Raw genomic sequence first — 20731 nt, 5'->3', positions numbered from 1 at the left:
CCATCCCCCCTGGAATATCCACACCAATGTGCCTGGAATATCCATACCAATGTGCCTGGAATATCCATACCAAAGTCCCTTGAATATCCACATCAATATCCCTGCAATATCCGCATCAATATCCCTGGAATATCTACATAAACATCCCTGGAATATCCACACCCAAGTCTCTGGAATATCCACACAAATATCCCTGCAATATCCACACAAACATTCCTGGGAGAACATCCATAACAACCTCGCTGGGAAAACATCCACGTCATCCTCCCAGGGAGAACATTGACACCACCCCCTCAGCAGAACATCCACACCATCCCCCCTGGAACATCCACACCAAATTCCCTGGAATATCCACATCAGCATCCCTGCAATATCCACACCATCCCCCTGGAACATCCACACCATCCCCCTGGAACATCCACACCATCCTCCCTGGAATATCCACATCAATATCTCTGGAACATCCACACCATCCCCCTGGAACATCCACACCATCCCCTCTGGAACATCCACACCATCCCCCTGGAACATCCACACCATCCCCCTGGAACATCCGTATCATCCTCCCTGGAATATCCACCCAAATATCCCCTTGCAGCATCCTGGAGCCTGAATTCAGGCTCCAGAAAATCCAGGCTCCAGGAAAAAAAAGCCCAAAATGTCCCTGGGAGAGCTCAGGAGCATCCACTGCCCTCCCTGGCAGCAATATCCAACATCCAAAATCCAATATCCAATATCCAACATCCAACATCCAATATCCAACATCCAATATCCAACATCCAATATCCAACATCCAACATCCAATATCCAACATCCAATATCCAACATCCAATATCCAATATCCAACATCCAATATCCAACATCCAACATCCAACATCCAATATCCAATATCCAGTATTCAACATCCAACATCCAATATCCAATATCCAACATCCAACATCCAATATCCAACATCCAGCATCCAACATCCAACATCCAATATCCAACATCCAACATCCAATATCCAACATCCAATATCCAATATCCAACATCCAATATCCAACATCCAACATCCAATATCCAATATCCAACATCCAATATCCAATATCCAAAATCCAACATCCAATATCCAACATCCAGTATCCAACATCCAACATCCAACATCCAATATCCAATATCCAATATCCAACATCCAATATTCAATATCCAACATCCAATATCCAATATCCAACATCCAACATCCAATATCCAATATCCAATATCCAACATCCAAAATCCAATATCCAATATCCAACATCCAATATCCAATATCCAACATCCAATATCCAACATCCAATATCCAATATCCAATATCCAACATCCAATATCCAACATCCAATATCCAATATCCAATATCCAACATCCAACATCCAACATCCAACATCCAATATCCAACATCCAACATCCAACATCCAATATCCAACATCCAATATTCAATATCCAACATCCAATATCCAACATCCAATATCCAATATCCAACATCCAACATCCAATATTCAATATCCAATATCCAATATTCAATATCCAATATCCAATATCCATGGGGAAGGGGAAGGCAGAGCAATCCCAAGGCCACTTCTGTCCCTGTCCCCAAGTGCCACATCCACAAGATTTTAAATCCCTCCAGGAATGGGGATTCCACCCCAGCTCTGCCAGGGCTGGACACCCCTTTCCATGCAGGAATTCTTCCAATATCCAGCCTAAACCTCTCTTCATGCTTTCCATGGCCATATTGGGTTAAAAAATTCCCCTTTGTGGGGCTCAGGACAGCAATAAATCCTGGATCTGGAGATGCCCACCTGGCTCAGGTCCCAAGGCCAGGGAGGATCAGGCACAGTCAGGACAAAAGAGAAAAATTCCTGCTAATTGGTAACCCTGGTATTATTTATTTATATATTATTAATGCAAATTATATAATTCTAGTATATAATATGTATTATTATATATTATATATTATATATTATATATTATATATTATATATTATATATTATATATTATATATTATATATTATATATTATATTAACTATTGTATCATTATGTATTATTTATATTATATAATATATATTATATCTTTTGTTTATACATTATTTCTATAAAATATTATTTACCCTGGAGTACTCAGGATAAAGGATTTGTTCCCTTTTGGGATGTGTTCCCAGAGCAGTTGTGGCTGCTCCAGCCCTGGAAGTATCCAAGGCCAGGCTGGAGCACCCTGGGGTGGTGGAATTGGGTGGAATTGGGTGGAATTGGGTGGAACTGGATGAGCTTTGAGGTCCTTCCAGCCCAACCCATTCCATGACCCGGCTCTGGATATCCTGGGAATTTGCAGCAGAGCCCCATCCTTGTGCTCAGGCCCCTCGAAGGAGGCTGCTGTTATTTCAGGAACGGTTGATGGAGTTTTATTAAGATTTTATTCCTGTTCCCTTAGTAACTCAAAAGACACAGGCGAGGAAATTGCTTAATAGGGACAGAGCTCACAAAGGAACAGGATCACTGTCAACAATTCCAGGAGGCTGTGCCCAGGTTTTTCTGGGAATGAGGCACGAATTAAATGTTAATTTGGGAACGGCAAATACCTCATGAGATGCTCATTGCGAACAAAGGAGGGAGTCAGCACAGAGCCAGGCAGGATCTGGGTGTGATCCAGGTGGGATGGAGGGCAGGATCCAGGTTTGGGGTGGAAGGACCTTAAAGCCCACCCAGAGCCAACCCTGGCACCTTCCACTGTCCCAAGCCCTGTCCAAGCCGGCCTTGGGCACTTCCAGGGATGGGGCAGCCACAGCTGCTCTGGGAATTCCATCCCAGCCCCTCCCCACCCTCATCCTAACAAATTCCTCCCTCATTTCCACCCTGAATCTCCCCTCTTTTCCCTTAAAACCATTACCCCACCCTCCTCTTGCTCACAAGTGAAGCATTAGAAAATCTCCCTGGAGCGGTTTTTTTTTTTTTTTCCCACGATTTTTGGTGCCTGAACTCCTCAAAGGTGGGGAAAGGCTTCACTGGCAGGGCCAGGGGGGTCCCTCCCTCCTTCCCTTCACCTCCACAGCGGCAGGTCCTGGCGTTCCAGCTGTGTCCCAGCTGTGTCCCAGCTGTGTCCCAGCTGTGTCCCAGCTGTGTCCAGCGGGACAGAGGCAGCTCCGTGCCCCTCTGGACACCCTGGTGCTCCCCCCGGAGCTCCTGGAGCAGCTGGAATCTCTGCATTGCCTTTTTCAGTAAATGCTGGCTGCCTCTGGAGCACATCCAGGGGCTCTGCCAGGGAAACCTGAACTTCCAACGGGATCAAACCCCGGAGCACGGAGCTGGCCCCAGCCCCTGGGGGTTTGTGCCCCAATCAAAGCAGGTGCGAGGCTCCTGGAGAGCTCAGGGCTGTTCCCACTGTTTTACGGGGCTGGGACCATCCTGATTTTCCTCTCTCCCCTTGCTGTGCACCCCAAAGCTGTGTTACCCCTGGAAATCTGCCCCAAGGGCTTCTCCTCTCTCCTGCCCCAGCACAGCCAGGCCCAGCAGGAATAAATTCCATTACAGGAATCCGATTCACTGGGATCCACTGGGATCCACCTCCCCTTCCCAGCTTCCCTGTTATTCCCTGCCAGGGTCAGACCCTTCTTCCCACCCTGTCCGTGCCCAGGGGGATGCTGAGCCCCCCCCTGCACCTCCAGCCTGGCTGTTCCCGACCCTCCAGTGGATCCATCCCATCCTGGAGAACCGGGCACAGCCAGGAGCAGGCAGTGCCAGCCCTTCCCAAGGATCCAGCAGGATCCAGGGGCTCCCTCCCAGCCCCTCTCCATCCCCCAGCCCCGTGGGATGGACAAAGGGATCCAGGAGAGATCCTGCCCTGGGTCTGGGCCGTGCCCAAGGAAGATCCTGAGCCTCGTCAGGATTCCTTGGATGTCTGGTGTCCCCTCACATCCCAAACCCTGCTGCCAGGATCTCATCCAGCTCGGGCAGCTCCCTGCTGGAGCAGCCTGTGGATGATGGGAAGGGCTCCAGCACCTCTCCCGAGCCACGGAGATGCCGTGGGAGCTCTCCCAAGCTGAAATCCTGCCTGGACCCAGCAGTTTGGGGCAGATGGACCCAGGATTCAGGGAGATCCGAGTGGATCAGCCCCATGGGGTGTCCGGGATGTCCCATCCCGTTCGGGAGCAGCCCAGGGGAAGGCTCAGCCCAGCCCCAGCCAAGCAGGGATGGATTTCCCCAAATCCCAGGCTCTGAGACCCCTGATCCTGCCAAGGACCCTTCTCCCAAACCGATCCAACCCCAGGAAAAGCTGTCCCCACCCCAAATCCCGGCTGCCTGCCCTCTGCACCCAGCCTGGACAGCACCACTGGAATATTTCCTGGCTGCCAGCCCCTGAGCCCACCCAGCAGTGCGGGGCTGGGGGTCCCTGGCAGCTGGCAGTGCCAGCTCTGCTCCCTCGGGATGCGGTACCTGGCTGCCCCGGGATCCCGGCTCCATCCCCGGCCATCCCGAGGCTCCCGGAGCTGCCGGGGAGCGGCTGCGCTCGCTGCCGCCGGAGCGGGTTCCTATGGCGATGCGGAATCAATTAGAATAAAAGGTGGAGCGCAGCAATTGGAGCCGGGAGAAGTTTCCTGAGGCGCCTGCCTGGGAAAGCCAGACCGTGGGAGTGCTCGGGCTCTGGGGCTGAGCTGCGCCCCCGCCCCAGCTCCGCATCCCTGTGCTCCCAAAAAAAACCCCCTCTGATCCCACGGGAAGCTCCTGCAAACCAAAACCTTCCCTGGTCACCCTTGGGAAGCTCCTGCATCCCAAAAAGACGCCCTCTGATCCCCTGTGAAGCTCCTGCATCCCAAAAACCTCCCTGCTGATCCCTGGGAGGCTCCTGCATCCCAAAAAATCTGCTCTGATCCCTGGGAAGCATCTGCATCCCAAAAACCTCCCGTCTGATCCCTGGGAGGCTCCTGTATCCCTGTGCTCCCAAAAAAACCCCTCTGATCCTCCGGGAAGCTCCTGCAACCCAAAACCTTCCCTGCTGACCCTTGGAGATAATCACGTGTTTTCCTGCTCTGTCCAGCTCGGTTCTGATGGAATTGGGGTTTCTGGGAGGTGCCCACGGGGAGTTTTCCACACTCCAGCAGTGCAGGGAACGCTCGGTGCCCGGGGCACAGGGCAGCCTCAGCAGGGGCAAATTAAAATTGTTTTGCTTGTATGGATGGACAATTCCTGAAGGTCTCCTTCCCACCTGCTCCTGGAAGAGCCAAGTGAGCCTGGTGTGGCTGCTCTGGCAGTTCCCAGAGTTCCTCTGGAGAAATCCATCCTCTGTCCCCATCTCCAAAGCCCAAATGTGACCAGGGGTGCTCAGTGCCTCCCTCTCCATCCATCCATCCATCCATCCATCCCTCATCCATCCATCCATCCATCCATGGATCCATCCATCCATCCATCCCTCCATCCATCCATCCATCCATCATCCATCCATCCATCCAACCATCCATCCATCATCCATCCATCCATCCATCCATCCATCATCCATCCATCCATCATCCATCCATCCATCCATCCATCCATCCATCCATCCATCATCCATCCATCCATCCATCCATCCATCCATCCATCCAACCATCCATCCATCATCCATCCCCTGGATCCCTGGCAGTGCCCAAGGCCAGGCTGGACAGGGCTTGGAGCACCCTGGGACATGGGATGGGACTGGAAGATCTTTAAGGTCCTTCCCAACCCAAGCCATTTCAAGATTTTTGTCTCAAAATTCCTCTGCCTCTCCCGAAGTCCTTGACAAAGAGCCCCTGCCTGTGGGAATTGCTGCGTGGAGCTTCCCACTCTGCCCTCTCTCCTTGGAAAGCCCTCAGAGCTGGAAGAGATCCTGGTGCTGAGTTGTTCCTCTAACAACACAAAAAGCTGGATGTCTCAGGGGAACTGGGGACAGAGGTGCCCTGAGGCACAGGGATTCAGGAATATTCAGGAATATTCAGGAACATCAATCCCAGCCCTGCCTCAGAGCTGGGATTTGGAGCTGCAGCCTCAGGGGGATCCGGGGTTTGGGGGATGCTGGAGAAATTCCAGGTGGAGACAGGAAAGGAGCTTGTTCCTGCTGGATAATGAAACGAGGTTCAGCCTTTGCATTGTCCCACACTCAGCCCTGCAGTTTGGGCAGAGGAAAATCCCAGTGTTTCTCTAATTTCCCTACGAAATGCCATAAACCTCCGGCAGGATCTGAGCCCTTTTTTAGTGCTGACAAAGGGATCTGTGGAACCCGCAGTGGCTGCTCTGGGTACAGCCCTGTGGCACCGAGTGACTGTTCCTGCTTGGAGGACAATCCCACACTTGGCTGCTCCAGTTCCAGGTAAAAAAACATTGCCCGTGGCTGGGGGGAAACCATTTGTGCTTCCTGCAGCTTCCAGCCATGGGAGGTTGGATTTAACTGCCAATGGAAATGAAAGAAAATCACCTTGGACTTCTTGGGAGCCTGGGTGGCTGCAGGAGGAGAAATTCCTCCACAGGAAGGGTGGACAGGCCTTGGAACAGGCTGGATTCCCACTCCTGCAGGGGGTTGAAAGCCTTGGGGATGTGGCACTTGGGGACAGGGGTGGCCTTGGCAGTGCTGGGGATGGTCCTGGAGGCTTGGATTATTCTGGATGACACCAAAGCCCTCCCAGAACCCCTGGCACTGGTGGGACAGGGACAGCTGCCACCCCTCCTGGGCAGCACCAATGCCCCTTCCCGAGGGCTGAAGCCTCATTCCCAACATTTCCCCCCGTGCCTGGTGCCACTGAGTGTCCTGTCCTGTCCTGTCCTGTCCTGTCCTTTCCAGGCTCCCCTGCTCAAGCAGAGAATTCCAGCTCGCTGCCCCTTCCCGAGCCAAGCCCAGCCCTGCAGAGCTCTCCTGGACAGGTGAGGGATGTTTCACACCTGAGCTGTTCCCTGATTGCTGCAGGGGCTGGGAGCTCTCCCTGCACAGAATCCCAGCCCCAGCAGCTTCTCTGAACCACTGAGGAGAGGGCACGAGGGCAGTCCTGGTCCTTGGGATGCTCCAAAGAGGAACAGAGGAAAAGAAATTTCCTGGAGCAAGAATTTCCAGGGTCAGGCAAACACAGGGAGGAAACCCAAATTCCCAGGGAGCCCTGAGGTGTCCCCAGACAGGAACTGGGAGCTGCAGCCAGGGGAATCCATGGCTGTGGACAATCGACTTCCCAACCAAATTCCTACAGTTTTCCCTCAAAACCAGCCTTTCCTGGAGGTTTGTGACACCAAAAATGGGAGTGACAGGGGGGTCACTCCTGCCTGGCTGTGCAGGGGACAGGGAGCTCTGGGGACACGGTGACACCAGCAGGGTCCAGGTCCATGCAGCCACCCCAGGAGAGGCTTCGGCAGCTCCAGAGCCACAAACATTCCCTGATCCCTCTTTCCCTGCCTTTCATCAACAACAGGAAATTCCCAGTCCCCGTCTCTTGCTCTGGTCCTGTCACCGCTCCAGAGCCCAGGGAGGAGCACCCCACGCTCCCAAAATGAATTTTCATGCCAGCCTAGGTGACCCAGAGGCCACAAATTGTGTTGCCACATCCAGTGGGACACATCTATCTGCTCCTTAACTCCTGCAGAGAATCTCTGGATAATGAGGAGCATCCCATGGGCCGGCTCTTCCTGAAAGAATTTGTCACCATCCATAAATTGCTGGGAGATTCATTCCTGCCAGCCCTAAAACTGCACACAAAGTAATGGGATTTGTCCAAAGCCTTTAACAGGCTGTTCCCCTTGATTTAAAGGCTGTTGAAGTGTCTTTATTTTCTTAGCACATTATTAATTCACATTCTGGCTCCAAGATGCCTCCAGAGCCGATGATTTGGGAATCAGAGCAGGAAAGGGCAGCTGGAAGGGCTTAGGCAGCAAAAAATCAGCTCAGGGTAACTCCAGGCTGGGAATAAGCAAAGGTTATCCGTGCCTGGAGTTCTTCATGGAACGGCCACGCTCAGCTCCAGAGCTCCCAGGGCTCTGCACAAAAATATGGAAATTATTCCCTGTCCCCAACTTTAGGAATTGCAATCCCAGCTCCGAGGCTGGGGCAGCACTTCCTGAGATGCTGGGAAATGTCAGCTGCAGCCCCTCCAGGGGGTTTCCAGCTTCCCGAGGCCCCTGCCCTGCCCAAGCACAGTTTAAGGGGTGTTTCCCTCGGGTGGGGTCTCTGAGCCCCAGGGGGAGGAAGTTCAGGATTTCATCAGTGCCACAAACCGCGGGGACACCTCCCGAGAACTCCCGGCTCCGGGATCCGTCCCTGGGGATCAAAACCTGGGGAGGGCTCAGCCCAGTGCCACTCCCAGTTCATCCCAGTGCCACTCCCAGTTCATCCCAGTGCCACTCCCAGCTCATCCCGGTGCCACTCCCAGCACATCCCAGTGTCACTCCCAGCACATCCCAGTGCCACTCCCAGTTCATCCCAGTGCCACTCCCAGTTCATCCCAGTGCCACTCCCAGCTCAGCCCAGTGCCACTCCCAGCACATCCCAGTGCCAGCTCCTGACCCCTCCCAGTGCCACTCCCAGTTCATCTCAGTGCCGTTCCCAATTCATCCCAGTGCCAGCTCCTGATCCCTCCCAGCACATCCCAGTGCCACTCCCAGCACAACCCAGTGCCACTCCCAGCACAACCCAGTGCCACTCCCAGCACATCCCAGTGCTGAGTCCTGATCCCTCCCAGTGCCATTCCCAGCACATCCCAGTGCCAGCTCCTGACCCCTCCCAGTGCCACTCCCAGCCTGTCGCTCCCGGCTCGGTGCCCGGCTCAGGTTGCCATGGCAGCGGGATGTCCCCACGCTGTGACATTCCCCACGAGGTCCCGGCCCCCCCGGTGCCGGGGGTCCCGAGCCCGGCGCGGCTCCCGGCTGGAATCGGGCTGGGCTCGGGTCCGTGCAGCTCCCGGGCTGAGCTCGCTGTGGGATCGCCGCCGCTTCCCGCCCCAGAGGGAATTTTTTCCTCCTGAAATGCCTGATTCACATTCTCCATTTCAATCACCTCCCGGTTTTATCTGGGAATCTGCTCCAGGATCAGGGAGCTGCCCGCTTTGAGGGCTCTGATCTCCCGGGATCAGAGCTGGAGGGAATCGCTTCCAGAATCGTGGAATGGTTTGGGTTGGAAGGACCTCCAAACCCACCCAGGGCCATGGGCAGGGACACCTTCCACTGTCCCCAAGCCCCATCCAGCCTGGCCGTGGACACTTCCAGGGATGGGGACTCCACCTGTCCCAGGGCTGGACAACCCTTTCCATGAAGGAATTTCCCCAATATCCAATTTAAACCTCCCCTGGCACAACTCGAGGCCGTTCCCTCTTGTCCTGTTGTTCCCTGCGAACAGATCCCGATTTCCCCTGGCTCCTCCTGTCAGGAATTACGGAATATTTATAAATACAGCCTCACATTGCCTTATCCAAACGCCCAAATCCAGCCCCAAAAGCACCTGGACATTCCAAACTCCCCCAAACCCACCCATCCAAGGTCATGTGCAGTGGGAGAGCCTGGGAAGGGGACAGGCATCAAACCCAGGCGTTTCCCACGGGCAGCTTGTGCTGCCTCATTTTGTGTTAATTTGCATTTTTCCTGGTCTTTATGAGCCATTAAAAGAGGATGGGGCAGCACGAGGCTTCCCTCAGCACAAATCCAGGCAGAAGTTTACAGGAATTCAGCCTGGAAAACAGGGAGGGCGTTTCTGCTGTGTGCAAACAACCCCAGAAATGCTGAGTAATTCCTGGAGCATGGGAAGCAATCATTACTTTTAATTACCAATTAAATGACTCGGTAATTTCTTGCATTCAAGCAGCAATGGAACTGCAAACAATGCCAGGCAAATCGGGTCTTTAGCATTTAATTACCGGGCTCTGCCATGAATTATCGAGCAAATGGGCAAAGACTCAGCTCCGAAGAACTCTGGTGCTGCAATTAAAGGATTTTTAATCATTCCTGGGTCGGAGTCGCTGTTTGGAGCCGCCCTCCACGTGCGCCAACACCCAGAGCAGCGGGCGAGGTTTTGTGTGGATCACCGAGCTGAATTCCCCCAAAATAATCCGGGCTGGGAACACACAAGAGTGGGATTGTCAATCCCAGCCCGTCCAGCTTTGCTCCTGGCACAGAATTCCAGACTGGGTTGGGTTGGAGGGACCTCAAATCCCACCCAGTGCCACCCCTGCCACGGCAGGGACACCTCCCACTGTCCCAGGCTGCTCCAGCCTGGCCTTGGACACTGCCAGGGATGCAGGGGCAGCCACAGCTGCTCTGGGAATTCCATCCCAGCCCCTTCCCACCCTCCCAGGGAGGAATTCCTTCCCAAAATCCCACCCATCCCTGCCTGCTGTCGGTGTGAAGCCATTCCCTGTGTGCTGTCCCTCCATCCCTTGTCCCCAGTCCCTCCCAGCTCTGCCTCGGTGCCCGCCCGCCCCTCGCTCATCTCCGGCCCCAATCCCATTAACTCCCGATGAAAGCAGCGCCGCTGCTCCCGTCCCGGCCGCCCGGGACAATCGATCCCCTCAGGAGGGCTCGGTGATCAATCCCGGCCACTCCCGCCGGCATCCCGCTCCTCCCAGCCCTCCCAGCTCCTGCCGCTTCCTCCCGCGGGCTGGCAGCAATTTTGGGAGCTGCCGGGGCTCTGCAGCGTGGCAGCAGAAGGACAAACCCCACGCAGGGAACTGGGACAGACAAACTCTGCCAGGGCTTCCTGCTCCCACCCGGGGTCAGGAACAAGGAGGAATTGCACAGGAAGAAACTCTTTTGGGATAAGCTTGGGACATCCCGGAGTTACGGGATGGTTTGGGTTGGAAGGGACCTTAAAACCCATCCGGTGCCACCCCTGGACACCTCCCGCTGTCCCAGGGGGCTCCAAGCCCCATAAAACCCGGGCTGGGAAGGCAGCAGAGGCTGAACAGAGGGAACGCTCCCAAATCCACGTCTGGACTCTGCCACTGGAAAGCTCCAAGCAGGGCTTCAGCCCAGGACTGAAGGCACAGAGCTCTCCAGGCAGGATCCCAGCCCTGCTGCTGGCTCCCAGAGCTCTCCCCTGGAGGGAACGATCCCATCCACTCCAGCGGGGGCAGCGGTGGCTCCAGCCCAGCCCCAGCGGCTCCTGCCAAGCGCGGAATGCGATGGGAGGAGCAGGGAGGAGCAGCCAGGGAAAGGCAGGGCTGGAGGGACCAGCACGGCCCGAGCTTCCCCTGCCCTGGGAATGCCAAGTGCTCCCCGGCCCAGCATCCCCACACAACCCTAAATCCAAGGAAAAATGGACTTTCCCAGGGCCAACACGAGCTGATTGTTGTCATCAAGAAACTCCAGAGGCAACAAGAGCGACCTCCCTGCCTCGGGAATTCTCTGGAATTATTCAGCCCCTCCACCCACCCAGTTCAGAGGCAAACGGGAGCAGGAGAGGGAGGTGAAGAGGGAAAGCAAAGCCTTGCTGGATTTGATCCATGTCCTTCCCAACAGCACGACAAGTGTCCCAGCCTCTCTCCGTGGGGAGCGTTTTAACCTGGAGAACGTCCCTGCATCCCTCATTCCTTCCATCCCTGCATCCCTCATCCCTCCATCCCTGATCTCTCCATCTCTGCATCCCTGATCTCTCCATCCCTGCATCCCTCATCCCTCCATCCCTGATCTCTCCATCTCTGCATCCCTCATCTCTCCATCCCTGCATCCCTCATCCCTCCATCCCTGATCTCTCCATCTCTGCATCCCTCATCTCTCCATCCCTGCATCCCTCATCTCTCCATCCTTCCATCCCTCCAGGCTTTGCAGGACCGAGCAGGAGACCTGAGGAGCTGAGGGACCACCAGCAGCATCCCCCAGAGCAGAGCTGCTCCTCCTCCTCCTCTCCCCCTCCTCCTCCTCCTCCCCCGCAGTGCCAAAGCCTCTCCCGTCACTGAGATGAGCTGATAAAAATGCAGATCGATCGCAGGGCCAGGGCTCAGCTCCCGGAAATCGATGCCGTTCCCATGCTGCGAACTCCCGGTGATTTTATCTGCCCTCGGGAGGCTCAGAGCTGCAGGGAGCCGGGGGATCCCATTCCTGCTTCCCTCAGGGAAGGTCCTGCTCAAATCTGGCCACGGTTCCCAGCATTTGGAGCAAAGCAGGCAGGGAAAAGGACTGGGAGCTGCTGGTGGATCAAAGGGGCTGCCCTGAGCTTCTTGAGGCTCCCCAGATCCAGACTCTGCTCCAGGGATGGACAGGATTAGGGAAGCCAGGAATGGCCACAGACCCAGCAGGGTCCAAATCCCAGCAGGTCCCTCTGGCCCATCCCCAACTCTCACCTCAGCCAAAGGCTCCTCCATGGCTTCCCCAGGGCCAGGGATGTCTGGGCTGGGCTGGGGTGAGTGACACACACGGGACAGAGCAGGAGGGAAGGAGCATCCCCACTCCTGGACCCCAAGTTCTCTCATCCCACTGCTGGAACCCTTCCCCTTCCCACTCCCCCTGTGCCAGGCAGGGACAGACAGGGGGACAGGATTATCCATCTGCAGCTGGGACCCCCAGTCCTGCCCCGGGGATCCGTGTCCCCCCCACTCCCTGCTCTGGGCTGCAGCTCCTGTGGATGCAGACTCCGGCCCCGTGCCAGGATCCCAGGCTGGTCCCGCCTGTCCCCGCCCCGTGCCAGGACACTTTGTGCCATCCCAGTGCCAAGCACTCTCCATCACTGGCTGATTTGTGTCCCTGCCATGCCCCAGTGGAGAGAGGCATTCCTGGAAGCACCTTGGCACCGGAGCCGGGCTCTGCTCCGGCCCTGGCGCCGCTGCTCCGGCTGCGATCCCGACCCAGGGACACCGGGGCCGTGTCTGCCCCGAGCCTGGCACTGCCAGGGCAGGACAGCAGGTCCCTTGGGGACAAGGTTCCCTCCCTGCAGCTCTCAGGGAATGTTCCTGATGCCCCTGTCCTGCACAGCTCTGGAGATTCCACGCGTTTATCCCAACCCCTGCCCCTGGCAGCAGCTCCAGTTCCAGCCCCCTCCTTTCCTGGAGGAGCCTTGGGCTCATCCCACGAGCTCCTGACCTGGAAAGAAGAGGATCCCATGGATGGAGCAGCTCTGTGGGATCCAGCAGAGAGCAGCTGCTCCTTCCACAGGAGACAGAGCATCCCCCAGCTCTCCCCTTCCCTGGAGCCCATCCCCATCCCTGCTGGAATGCTCCCAGCTGCCGATGCCCAACGGGAAATCCAGGGAGAAGGGAGTGCCTGGCCCCATCCAGGTGTTCCCTCATCCCACAGTCCTTGGGAAGGCTCAGCCAGCTGCTGGGGACACGTGGCCCAGCCCCAGCAGTGGCTCAGATCTGGATCCCAGTGTGGGATGCTCCAGGCAGGGATGAAGGAATGAAAGGAGAGCGTTACAAAACCCTTGGAGCAGGGAAGGGAATTTGGCCGGCACCGCTCGCCCTCCCAGGCCTTAATCCCTTCGTTAGCACAGCCCGGCACAATTAAAGACAAACTCCCAGCCCTGCAATGCAGAGGGGCTGCGGGAGATCCCGGGAATTCAGGCACCGGAGTCTCCGGCCTGAGGAGCCCTTCCCACCCCGGGCAGCTCCGTGGGGCTGATCCAGGGCTTTTCCAGCTGAATTCCATGAGCTGGCACAGCACCAAGAGCTCTCCCAGCCCAGAGGATCCCTCATCCCCCCAGGCTGGGCTGGCTGGGAGCTCCAGGGCAGCGGGAGCATGGGGACAGTGAGGCTGGGATGGCAAAGCCACCTCTGCCCACACAGGGACACCAGCAAGGGAACTGTGGGATCATGGAATGGGCTCAGGGACACCTCAGGCTGCTCCAAACCCCATCCAGCCTGGCCTCCAGACCCATTCCAGGCTGGAAGAGGATCCAGTAGCTCCTGCCCTGCCTCTTTGGGAGCTCCCAGGTGTTTGTTCCTCTCCATGACCCCAAGTTGTTGCTCTCCTGTGGGCTCAGGGGTTTCTGCTCCAAACCATTCCCATGGACTGGGGAACTCCAGCAGAAGCCAAATGTGCTTCCAAAGAAAGGTTTGGATTCCAAAATTCCTCCCTGAAGGAGGTTCTGCCTGGTTGGTTGGGATGTAGAGACCAAGGTCTGCCAGGCCAGGAAGGGAAAGCTACACAAGGGCTTGGGAGGATGTTAAAATCCATGGATACACCTATGCTGCCCAGTCCTGGGAGCTTCCCAGGCTCCAGGTCTGCATGTCAGGCACATCCCAGCTTCCCAGCAGCATCCTGCCCTCCCCACAGCACAGAATCCTTCAGCAGGGTGGCTGTGGAATGGTCTGCTGGGTTCCTGCCTCGGGATTCCAGGCAGACCCTGGGAAGGCAGATCCAATGCCAGGCACGGCTGGAATGGGCAGGTTCTGTCCCACCAGCCAGGCACGACTGGGATCAACAATTCCAGACCCACTCCAGGTCCCTCTTTGGGTCACCACAGCTCTTCCCTGCATGTTCCAGCTCCTTCTTCCAGAAACAGCCTCCAGCTCCCTTCTAAATCCCAATTTTCCATCCCTGGCCTCACGCCCTGGAGCACTCCCATCCCGCAATTCCCTCCCCATGGTTATCCCTTTAATCCCGGGTTTAAGGCCCCGCCCCGGGCTGCAGCCGCAGCCTAATGGCCCTTAAGTTCCCCTTCAGGGAGCTGGGATCCATCAATTTGATTCTGTGGGGAATGTTTGGAGGCAGAGCCGCTCCAGCCGCCTGCCAGCCCAGCCCGGCAGCAGCTGCTCCCAAAGCAGGGCTCGGGATTTACCGGCACTTGGCAATTCCGGAGAGCTCGGCGCCGCCAGCCCGAGGGTGTCACCCGCTCCTGTCACCCGCTCCTGTCACCCGCTCCTGTCACCCGCTCCTGTCACCCGTGTCAGGCGCCGGGGGAGGCGCGGAGCTCACGAACCGCGGCTGCTGCTCCAAGCTCCGGCTTTTCCTGCAGCCGCCCACGGCCCTGCTGCTGCTCCAGCCCCGGGCCGGCCTGGCAGGGGCTGGGCACGGCCCGCTCCGTCCCGCTGAGCCCCGGGAACGCTGCCCCGGCCCCGCCGGCTGCGGGAGCAGCGAGCAGATTTCCCCGGCAGCGGGAGAGCCGCGGGGACAGCGGGACCCGCCCGGCCGGGGCCACCTGCAACAGGTGGATGGCTCCTTGGGGACAGCAGGCGCTGCTGGGTGGCCCTGGAGCTGTCCCAGATTATGGAATAAGGGAATTGTTTACATTGGAAAAGCCCCCCGGGATCACCGAGCCCATTCCCAGCGCTGGCCAGGCCAGCAGTGACCCACGTCCCCAAGTTTTGAAATCCCCGCAGGGATGGGGACGCCCCCGTTGCCACCGTGCCAGGGCTTGGACAGCTTTTCTGTGGAGAAATTCCCCCAAAATCCAACCTAAACCCTGCCTGGCGCAGCCTGAGGCCCTGTCCTCGTGCCCCAGCCGTCCTTTCCGGGGGGATTTGCAGCTCGGGGGTTCCACCCGTGCAGTTTTCAGGGATGATCCCACCTCTCACCTGACACAGGAACCGTGGGGAGAGACCCCGAACACATTCCCAAAGCTGCTCAGAGAAAAACAGAGCCTCACCCAAGGATCTGGGCACTGCCAGGAGCGGCTGGGGCTGCGCTGCCACAGCAGCCAGGCAGATCCTGCTCCCACCGCGTCCCTCCGCCAGGAAAACCATTCCCAGCGCCTGTCCCACGCACAGCCCTGCCCGGGCACCACCGGAGCAGCACCGGAGTCTCCCTCCTCGGCTCCGGGACACCTTCCTGCCCAGTAACAGCAGCTGGGATGGGGCAGAACCCCCCGGGAGTGGCAGGAAGGAGGGGATGGCAGCCAGGTCCTGGGAGCCCCAAAGCGCCGTCAATGCCACAGCTGGCACTGCTGGAGCTTCATCTCATGTTCCACACGAGGCTCTGCACCAAAAACTGCCTCCGGCGAGCCCAGACTTCCCGAATTCCCTCTGCCACTCCCCGGCACTCCCGGAGAGCTCCCCCAGCTCCAGCTCTTCCCCGAGGGGGCTGAGAGTGAAACGCCCCCGGTTCCTCCAAGGGGCAGCTCCGTGGCTCAGCCCTTTGTCCCCGGGTTCCGCGGGACCCCCCCCCCCAGCTCCAGCAGGGACCCAGCAGCTCTGTTTCATCCCAAAGTTTCCCGAAGCCGCCCTCCCCCGTCTCCCAGACCCGGGGTGGGCACCCCAAAATCCCCTCAGCACTTGGGGGCTTCGGCAGCCGCCCCTTTGCTCCCCGACAGCAGAACCCCAAAATCAGCGGCTTTGCAGCAGCTGCAGGAATTCCTTGTTTTCCACTTCTTCTTCCCCAAAATGCCCATCCCAGATTTTATCTAACAGCGATATTCCTTCCAAAATTCCCATTTTTTCCCTCTCCCCCCTACCCCAGGCTGTCACAGAGCCCCGGGCGCACCCCGACACCGGGGATACCGCACCTCTCCGGACCCCCCATCCCCGCAGCGAGCCCACCCGGGGCCAGGGGCAACCGGCACCGGGAGCGGCACCGGGAGCGGCACCGGGAGCGGCACCGGGAGCGGAGTCCCCCCGCATCCCGCACCGCCCCTGCGGAGCCGCGGCCGGGCGGTGCCCGGTGCAGCCCCGGGGCTCCGCCACCAAACTTTCCCGGTTCCCCCCGGTTCCCACCGGTTCCTCCCCGCTCACCTGCGCTCCGGGCGGCGGGCGGGGGCCGCGCCCGCCCAGCCGTTCCCCGAGCCCATCCGGACCGGCCCCGCTCCCGGTCCCGGTCCCGCTGCCGTTCCCGGCCGCTCCACGGCGCAGCCTTCCCGGCCGGGGGAGCGGAGCGGAGCCGCCGCCGGCGCTTGCGGGGCCGGGGTTTGAATTCCTCCAAGCGGCCCTGATTGGGCTGCGGAAGGGGGGGGGGGGAGCTGCGATTGGGGGGGCGGAGTGAGGATACGGGGTGGGGAGGGAGGGGTGGGGAGGGGAGGGAGGGATGCGTGGGGTGCGGGGATGCGGAGGGTGTGGAGGGATGCGGGGGATGTGTGGGATGGAGGATGCGGGAGATGGAGGATGTGGGGGTGTGGTACCCGGCGTGGGGGGGATGCAGCGGCTGCGAGGAGGCGGGAGGGGGTGGGAAGCATGCGGGGCTGCGGGAGGGTGCGGGGGGATGGGATAACGTGGGGATGCGGAAAGGTGTGCGGGATGTGGCGCCGGGGGGATGCCGGGGGGAGGTGGTACCCTGGGGGGATTTTAGGGACGTGGGGATACAGGTGGAGTGGGGGGATGCAGTACCTTGGGGGGATTTTAGGGATGTGGTACCTTAGAGGGATTTTAGGGATGCAGGGATGTGGTATCCTGGAGGGATTTTAGGGATGTGGTACCTGGGGGATTTTTGGGATGTGGTACCTGGGGGGATTTTAGGGATGTGGTACCTGGGGGGATTTTAGGGATGTGGCTTCTGAGGGGATTCTAGGGATGTGGTACCTTGGAGCAATTTTAGGGATGTGGTCCCTGAGGGGAATTTAGGGATGTGGTACCTGGGGGGATTTTAGGGATGTGGTCCATGAGGGGATTTTAGGGATGTGGTACCTGGGGGATTTTAGGGATGTGGTACCTGGGGGATTTTTGGGATGTGGTACCTGGGGGGATTTTTGGGATGTGGTACCTGGGGGATTTTAGGGATGTGGTACCTGGGGGATTTTAGGGATGTGGTACCTTGGAGGATTTTAGGGATGTGGTACCCTGGGGGGATTTTAGGGATGTGGTACCTGGGGGATTTTAGGGATGTGGTACCTGGGGGGATTTTAGGGATGTGGCTTCTGAGGGGATTCTAGGGATGTGGTACCTTGGAGCAATTTTAGGGATGTGGTCCATGAGGGGATTTTAGGGATGTGGTACCCTGGAGGGATTTTTAGGGATGTGGTCCCTGAGGGGAATTTAGGGATGTGGTTCCTGGGGGGATTTTAGGGATGTGGTCCCTGAGGGGAATTTAGGGATGTGATCCCTGGGGGGATTTTAGGAATGTGGTTCCTGGGGGGATTTTAGGGATGTGGTCCCTTGGAGGGATTTTAGGGATGTGGTCCCTGGGGGGATTTTAGGGATGTGGTACCCTGGAGGGATTTTTAGGGATGTGGTCCCTGGGGGGATTTTAGGGATGTGGTACCTGGGGGGATTTTAGGGATGTGGTCCCTGGGGGTGCAGGGGTTGTGCTGTCGTGGGGGGTGACGCTGAGGGATGTGGTGGAGTCACATCTCCCGGGGGAGGTGACAGCACAGGGGCCCTGGGAACAGGGACAGGGGGCTGCAGTGGGTGTAGTCCTGCAGGAGGAGCCTGGGGATGCAAGGAGGAGCAGAGCCATGGGAATGCTGTGAAAATACGGGATTGGGGGGTCAAGGTGGCTGCAGGGGCATTCATGGGAGTGGCCCTGGGCATGTGGGGGACAGGAGTGGCCGTGGGGGTGCCAGGAAGGGGACACAGCCTTGGAACAGCTGGGAGAGGCAGGAGGGATCCAGACCCCACGGGGTTTTTGGCCAGGATCCCTTCCAAATGTCAGCTTGGAATTCCAGCATTGCTGCTGCTTGTGCTCAGCACCCTGCTCATCCCATCCTGCTGAGGATCTCTGGGACACTCCCAGGGCCAGCACGGGCTTACAGAAGGGACAGGACCGTGCTGATGGAGCTGCTGCTCCTCTCCAGCCAGGAGCTTCCAGCACACCCTCAGAGCATCCCTGCAGCCAAGCACATCCCTGCTGCTGCACCATTCCTGGCTGGATCCGTCCCTCTGGAGCGCTGCCTTCCCACACACCCGGGGCAGAGCAGAGGGTGATTCTATTTTCCCTCCATCCCTCATCCCAAATCCCTGCCCAGCTCTCCTGGAGCCCCTTTGGGCCCTGCAAGGGGCTCTGAGCTCTCTCTGGATCCTTCCCTTCTCCAGCTGAACGCCCCCAGCTCTCCCAACCTGGCTCCAGAGCAGAGATGCCCCATCCCACACGAAATCTTTTAGGCTGGAGATGGGAAGAGGTGCCCGTTGGTGTGGCACAGACCTTGGAAGCAGCAGGATGCTGGGAGCAAGGATAAGCTCTGCCAGGGCTCTCACCTGACATTCCATAGAAAATTCCGCTATTCCCTTAAAATTATCAGCCCTTGCTGTGGGCACAACAGAGTCACACAGAGCCGAGGAGGCTGGCAGGGAAAAAAAAAAAAAAAAAAAAAAAAGGGAAAAAACGCCTGGAAAAGTGTTGCTGTGCACGGCTTCGGTGTCTCCATGGCTACGGGAGCTCGTGGCAGACGTTCCCGGGGAACTCAGACGTGCCGGTGCCAATGGAGACCGCGGGGCTCATCCTCGCCAGGGCAGGTCCCACTCACATCCCATGGGATCAAAACAAACGCCAAAAGGAGAGATCCCGGTGGGCTGGAGGGAGCCGCGGGTCCAGCGCCCGGCACGTTCCCAAAGGAAAGCCGAGCCTGTGTTCCCAAGGAAAACCGAGCCTGTATTCCCAAAGAAATCTGAGCCGGTGTTCCCGGGAAATCTGAGCCTGTGTTCCCAAAGAAAGCCGAACCTGTGTTCCCAAGGAAAAACGAGCCTCTATTCCCAAAGAAATCTGAGCCTGTATTCCCGGGAAAGCCAAGCCCGTGTTCCCGGGAATGCTGAGGCTGTGTTCCCGGGAAAGTTGAGGGTGTATTCCCAAGGAAATCTGAGCCTGTGTTCTGAGAAAATCTGAACCTCAGTTCCCAAGGAAATCTGAGCCTGTATTCCCAAGGAAATCTGAGCCTGTATTCCCAAGGAAATCTGAGCCTCAGTTCCCAGGGAAAGCTGAGCCTGTGTTCCCAAGAAAGCTGAACCTGTGTTCCTGGGAAATCTGAGCCTGTATTCCCAGGGAAAGCCGAGCCTGTATTCCCAAGGAAATCTGAGCCTGTATTCCCAGGGAAAGCCGAGCCTCAGTTCCCAGGGAAAGCCGAGCCTCAGTTCCCAGGGAAAGCCGGGCGTGTGGGGAAGGTCTGGGCAGTGCTCACAGATCCCGCTGCAATCAGAGCCTGCCGGGATGTTCGGATCCATCCTTTCCCAGAGCAAACCTTGCTGGCAGAAAGGATCCATCAAAATCACAGTGGATTTTCAGGGTATTTTAAGAAAACGGTTTCATAAAGTTTCTGCTGCATTTGCGTTTAAAAAGGGAGGTATTTTTGGAAGTTTTTCCTTTCCCATTTCAAAATCTATGTAAATCCTGACAGATAGTCCCAGTTCCCAATTAGCAGCACTGCAGCAGCCAAGGGAAAATGAATTAAAGCTGTTTTAAAAAGCACCTCAGCTGAAAACATCCCAGGGCAAGGCGAGATGGAGATCAAGGACAGAATAAAATCAATGGATCCATCCCTTAACCCGTGGTCAATTCCCTCCCGAGGGCTGCTTTGACATCCAGCCATTCCAAGGTGTTGGATCCCATCTCCCTGGGGGATTCCCAGCGTTTTCCATCCCCGGGAGCTCCCCCAAAGCTTTGTGTGCCCACTTGGTGACAGCCACGGGTGGTGGCACCTCCCAGCTGCTCCAGCCCCTCCGGAGCGGGGATGCTGTGTCAGGATCCTGCTCCTCTTGGGTGTCCAGCCACTCCCAGGGGATGTTTGGAAGCTCTTTCCCTCTGGAAAACAAATCTCTGCTGCACTCTGCAGCCCGTGCCCAGCCCAGCCCAGCCCTCAGCGCTGGCATTTGGGATTTTCCTGATGCTGCTCCAGGTCCCCGTGGTGCTCCCGGCTCCTGGGCACTTCAAGGGGCTGAGCCAGGGAATCGGGACTGGTTTGGCTTGGAAGGACCTGAAAACCATCCAGTCCCACCCCCTTCCCACCATCCCTG

General features: G+C 57.5%; 1 protein-coding gene across 3 annotated transcripts in view; it reads right to left on the bottom strand.

Annotated features, from left to right (window-relative positions):
* Positions 1 to 20731, bottom strand: part of CTXN1 (cortexin 1) — a 91475-nt gene that overhangs the window by 2269 nt on the left and 68475 nt on the right. The window contains exon 1 of one of the 3 annotated variants that reach the window (XM_053999558.1): positions 16592 to 16805. The exons of 1 other annotated variant lie outside the window; for it this stretch is intronic. The gene's annotated coding sequence lies outside the window, so the exon portion shown is untranslated. Of the gene's footprint in view, positions 1 to 4448; positions 4556 to 16591; positions 16806 to 20731 lie in introns of those variants that run through there. One more of the 3 variants, XM_053999559.1, reaches the window with a different exon arrangement.

The sequence above is a fragment of the Vidua macroura genome, chromosome 26, assembly GCF_024509145.1.
Source record: "Vidua macroura isolate BioBank_ID:100142 chromosome 26, ASM2450914v1, whole genome shotgun sequence".
Taxonomy (NCBI): domain Eukaryota; kingdom Metazoa; phylum Chordata; class Aves; order Passeriformes; family Viduidae; genus Vidua; species Vidua macroura.
This window is presented reverse-complemented; position numbering and strand designations above follow the sequence as displayed.